The sequence below is a fragment of the Myotis davidii genome, unplaced genomic scaffold (assembly GCF_000327345.1).
Source record: "Myotis davidii unplaced genomic scaffold, ASM32734v1 scaffold80, whole genome shotgun sequence".
In the NCBI taxonomy this organism is placed as follows: domain Eukaryota; kingdom Metazoa; phylum Chordata; class Mammalia; order Chiroptera; family Vespertilionidae; genus Myotis; species Myotis davidii.
In genome coordinates this window covers 1,091,456-1,097,235 of record NW_006292686.1, presented here as the reverse complement: position 1 = coordinate 1,097,235, position 5,780 = coordinate 1,091,456, and the positions used below count along the sequence as shown (strand labels likewise).

At 39.0% G+C, this 5,780-nt stretch overlaps 1 pseudogene; it reads right to left on the bottom strand.

The window, feature by feature from the left end:
* Positions 1-755: 755 nt before the first annotated feature.
* The window catches only part of LOC102769805, a 17,244-nt pseudogene continuing 12,219 nt past the window's right edge, over positions 756-5,780 (bottom strand).

The window sequence follows — 5,780 nt, the reverse complement described above, 5'->3', positions numbered from 1 at the left end:
CTTCATCTTGAACTTTTTGTCTCCAGAAGTGTGAGGAAATAAATGTCTATTGCTTAAACCACCCAATCTATATGACTTTGTTATGGCAGCTCTAAGACTAATACCGAAAGCCTCAGCCTTATTGGCCCAAACATAGGGAATATTTGTAGGCTAGAACAATTTCATCACAATTATCAGCTAGGATGTTGGGATGTAATCACCTATGTGTAGACACAGTGGAATGAAAAGAGCCTAAAAGAGTAAGACAGTATTAGATGATATTATGGTAAGACAAATTTGTGATGATTCTACAAGTAAAGGCAATTGGAAGCAACCCGTTTAAAAATCTGAAATTAACTACTGAAACTGTCATACATCCATGAAATGAATACTTTACACCTATTAAAATGACCCTGGACAGAAATCAATGGGGGGAGTGGTGGAGGGGATAGGTAAAAAGGTAAGGGAATATAATCAATAATACTGTGATAAATTAGCATGGTGATAGATGATTACTAGAATTAGTGGGGTGATTGCATTGTAAGGTATAAAAATGTTGAATCACTATATTGTACAATTGAAATTAATATAATATTGTATATCAACTATACTTAATTAAATTAAGAAATGAACCTGGAGAATACTTAATTTCATTTTAAAAGTTCATTATATATATTTAAACGGGCTTAATTCACTTTATTTTTCTTGTATAAAATTATGTGGTGGCCACAGCTGGAGCCCAGATCCTCTGCACAAAAACTCTGGTGTGGGTCTTTACTTATTTATTTATTTGGTGTGGATCTTTACAAGATGGTCAGTGAGTTACTGATAGGGAGACTTAGTGAACTTGGTCTCTTTCCAGAGGTCGGGGGTGAGATAGCTGTAGGTCTTGGAGATGGCTTCAAAGGTGGCCTCGGCAACGTTGCCCAGGGAGGCAGTGCAGCGCCTGGCCGAGGTGTAGCAGTTGTGGATACTGGCCAGCAGCAGCAGCTTCTTAGGCACAGCAGCTGAGTCAATGCCAGTGGCCCTGGGGGGAGGGATGAGGCCACCAGGACAGAACCACAGTGGCCAGTCACCTTGCAAGGGACGGTGTGAGACGTACCAATCTTGTTCCCCTGGTAGCCTCCCTGCACAGGGACAACAGAGAGCTTAGCCAGGATGATGACCCCACAGGCGGCAGTGGCTACTTCCTTGGAGCACTTAATACCCAGATTGACATGCCCATTTGTAGTCCACAAACACAACAAATGCCTTGAACCAGGTCCTCTGGCCAGTGCGTCTGCTTCTGCATGCACATTACCTTCAAAGCCTCGACCTTGAGCAATGCCTCCAAGAAAAAGTCAATGATCTGATTCCTTGATGAGCAGGGAGAAGTGATAGATCTCCTCCAAAGACTTGATCATGTCATTGACCAGGCGGCCTGGCTTGGTGATAGGGATCCAATCCTTGATCTCTGCTTACCTCCTCAATTCCCTGGCGTCAGCTGACCTGTGACCTTGGCCCAATACACTGCCAAATCACCAGGGCCTCCCATTCTAGCGTCATCTCCCACAACACCCATGTCATCATTTGGTATTTACTTGGAAAAGATGCTCATGATATATATTTTTTTCCTCCTTGATTTTAGAAAAAGAAAAGGGGGGTGGGGTGGGGAGAGAAAGAGAGAGAGAGAGAGAGACAGACAGACAGACAGACAGATAGACATTGATGGCCTCCCTCTGGCACCCACCTGACCAGGGATCAAAACCACAACCTGGGTATGTGCCCTGACCGGAAATTGAACCTGCAACCTTTTGGAGCATGGAAGGATGCTCCAAACAACTGAGCCACACCAGTCAGGGCTCATGAAATATTTTTTGATGAAAAAAGGTTTTCTACAAATAGATAATCCCATTTTTGTAAATAATAAAAAATATATTCACATATAAATTTTAAAATATATATATATATTTTATTGATTTCAGAGAGAAAGGGAGAGGGAGAGAAATAGAAACATCAATGATGACAGAGAATTACTGATCGGCTGCCTCCTGCACACCCCCTACTGGGGATCGAGCCCGCAACTCAGGCATGTGCCCCTGACCAGAATGGAACCCGGGACCCTCCAGTCCATAGGCCGATGCTCTATCTATTAAGCCAAACCAGCTAGGGCCTCTCATATAAATTTAAAGAGGCAGAGGGTGGACCCGTTGGCGTGGCTCAGTGGTTGAGCGTTGACCTATGAACCAGGAGGTCATGGCTGGATTCCTGGTCAGAGCACGTGCACAGGGTTACAGGCTCAATCCCTAGTGTGGGGCATACATGAGGCAGCCGATAGATGATTCTCTCTCATCACTGATGTTTCTATTTCTCTCTTCCTCTCACTTTCCCTCTCCCTTCCTCTCTAAACTTAATTAAAAATAAATAAATAAATAAATAAATAAATAACAGAGGGTGGACACCAAAACATTAAACTGGTTATTTCCGGGAAGTAGGATTATGAGGGATTTTCTCTTTCGCCATTCTGCTTATCTCTATCTTCTTATTTCTTTACAATAGAATGCAATGATTTTGTTATAAGGAAAAAAATCAAATAGTTTCATTAAATCTATTACATGAAGTGATTATCTTTAATGTCATAAATATCTGCATCAAAGTCAAGGATCTGAAGCAATTACCTACAGAATATGACAGGTAATACAGGTAATTCAAATTTTAAGACACACAGCCCTCTCCACATCAAATCCATTCCTCTTCCCCACAATTTATCATTACACCAGAATTGCATCAGTTCTTCATACATCCAACGGATTACAGCCATAACATTGTGCATCAGATCATGTTTTATTCCTGAATTGAAACCCAAGTTCAGGCTTCAGCTAAAAGAAGGGTTTTTCTTTCTCCTTCAGTCTCTCAGATGTTAGATTTTATAAAGCAAAACAAGGACTGCAAATATACTTGGAGGTGGCAGATTACACGGAAAGAGCATTGACTGGGACATGAGACAGCTCTGGGTTCCATCCTGGCTCTATCAGTTACTGGCTGTCACTAATACAGGTGTCCAATCTGGCAAACCTCAGTTCCTTCAACTATAAAACAGATGTATAATTACCACCTGGGCACTGTCATGAGAATTAAAAGAGATGACATGCATAAGGCATTCAAAAAAGGCATCTGGCCCATGGTAGGTGTTCAGTAAACTGTAACTGTTATACACTTACAAAATTGATGCTTGCCTTACTCAGTGGCTCAGTGGTTGAACGTTGACCTATGAACCAGGAGCTCATGGTTCAATTCCAGATCAGGGCATATGTCTGGGTTTCAGGCTCCATCCCCTGTAGAGGGAATGCAGAAGGCAGCCAATCAATGACTCTCATCATTGATGTTTCTCTCCCTCCCTCTCCCTTCCTCTCTCTGAAACCAATAAAAACATATTTTAAAAATTGATGCTTAACATTTACATTTTACAGCCAAACACATATATATTTCTTTACAATAAAAGTGTTAAGGTTACATCAAATTTCCTATGTAATCTTTGTTTCTCACTCACATTGATGTTTCTCCCTCTCCCTTCCTCTCTCACTGGAAATCAATAAAAATATTTTAATATATAAATAAAAATCAGAAAAGTGCCACAGTAAAGTCATTATTTCTTAACTACGACATTATCATCATTCATTTATGAGTATGATTGTACAGCTGGATTTCTATATATGTACATGTATATGCATATAAGGTGCTTATAAAGTTAAGTTGCTCAGAACATCTTAATGTTATTTCAATTATATTATGGTGACAATGGACAAGATAAAACAGTTATAATCAAAATACTGACTTAGAGCCCTAGCTGGTTTGGCTCAGTGGATAGAGTGTCAGCCTAGGACTGAAGGGTCCCAGGTTCGATTCTGGTCAAGGGCACATGCCTGGGTTGCAGGCTTGATCCCCAGTTGGGGGTGTACAGGAGGCAGCCAATCAATGATTCTCTCTCATTACTGATGTTTCTATTTCTCTCTCTTCCTCTCCCTTCCTCTCTGAAACCAATAAAAATATATTTAAAAACAACAACAATAACAAAAACAAACACATACACCCCAAAATACTGACTTAGAAATTTTCCGCAGGATTAAAACAATGGCTTATTTTATAGAATGGGATAGACCTGAGTGAGGTGACTGGTCAAATTGGTCCTGTTGCTTCAGGTGAATTTGGAATAAATGCTGATTTTCGGACACACAGATAATGAATAATATGCCCAACTTAAACAAATAGGAAGTGGTGGAGCCAGGTGTGGAATCCAAGTCCTAGGACTGTACAGCCCAAGTTCTTTCTACTGCACTGAATAGAATGACAGAAAAATTTAAATCTTGAGTAGGCTATAAGTCTGTAGTTACATATAGAAACAAACTTGCCATAAAAAAAATAGACTGGAGGGAGAGGGGACAAGTACATCCAGATATTAAACATGTACAGCCCAAGCGACATGATTCAGTGGTTGAGCATTGACCTATGAACCAGGAGGTTATGGTTTGATTCCCTGTCAGGACATGTGCCCAGGTTGCGGGCTCGATCCCCAGTGTGGGGTGTGCAGGAGGCAGCACATCAATGATTCTCTCTCATCATTGATGTTTCTATCTCTCTCTCCCTCACGCTTCCTCTCTGAAATCAATTATATATATTAAAATTGTAGAAACTTTCCCAAAGAAATGCAGACAAAGATATTTGTATAAGGATGGTTGTCATTAAATTATTTGCCATTATGAAAAACTCAAAACAAGCTAAATACTGGTATATACTATAGGGCTTTAATGCATAAATGGTAAAATATTTCAATGATGAATAACATGTTAACCATTAGCAATCATGCAATAGAAAGCTACTTAAAATTGGAATTATTCAAAATACAATAAGTCAAAAAAATCTAACAAAACTCTATGTACCATTTTTAATTTTTGTTTTTGTGTTTGCCCGTATTTTTCAAATTTCTATAATGAATATAAAAGCCAAGGAGAGAGGCCTCAGAAGAAACCAACCTTGCTGACACCTTCATCTTGAACTTTTTGTCTCCAGAAGTGTGAGGAAATAAATGTCTATTGCTTAAACCACCCAATCTATATGACTTTGTTATGGCAGCTCTAGCAGACTAATACAGCTTCGAAAGCCTCAGCCTTATTGGCCCAAACATAGGGAATATTTGTAGGCTAGAACAATTTCATCACAATTATCAGCTAGGATGTTGGGATGTAATCACCTATGTGTAGACACAGTGGAATGAAAAGAGCCTAAAAGAGTAAGACAGTATTAGATGATATTATGGTAAGACAAATTTGTGATGATTCTACAAGTAAAGGCAATTGGAAGCAACCCGTTTAAAAATCTGAAATTAACTACTGAAACTGTCATACATCCATGAAATGAATACTTTACACCTATTAAAATGACCCTGGACAGAAACCAATGGGGGGAGTGGTGGAGGGGATAGGTAAAAAGGTAAGGGAATATAATCAATAATACTGTGATAAATTAGCATGGTGATAGATGATTACTAGAATTAGTGGGGTGATTGCATTGTAAGGTATAAAAATGTTGAATCACTATATTGTACAATTGAAATTAATATAATATTGTATATCAACTATACTTAATTAAATTAAGAAATGAACCTGGAGAATACTTAATTTCATTTTAAAAGTTCATTATATATATTTAAACGTGCTTAATTCACTTTATTTTTCTTGTATAAAATTATGTGGTGGCCACAGCTGGAGCCCAGATCCTCTGCACAAAAACTCTGGTGTGGGTCTTTACTTATTTATTTATTTGAT